Below are 211 nucleotides of genomic sequence, written 5' to 3' on the forward strand. Positions count from 1 at the left end.
GTTTCTTTCGGTAAAGGTAAACTTGTAGGAAGGTAAATATGAAGGAAGATGGTTCCAAGGCTGGCTATCCCTATTTGGTGTTGTCACGGTCAGGAAACTACGCTTCCCAGCATGCACCTCGGCACCTCCGTGGAGAGTGGACTGTAGGGCGTGATGAGCCTCTTTACCGGAGGGCATGCTGGGAGTTGGAGTCCCACGCCCATTTCCCCGT

Source organism: Anolis sagrei, chromosome 5, assembly GCF_037176765.1.
Source record: "Anolis sagrei isolate rAnoSag1 chromosome 5, rAnoSag1.mat, whole genome shotgun sequence".
Lineage (NCBI taxonomy): Eukaryota > Metazoa > Chordata > Lepidosauria > Squamata > Dactyloidae > Anolis > Anolis sagrei.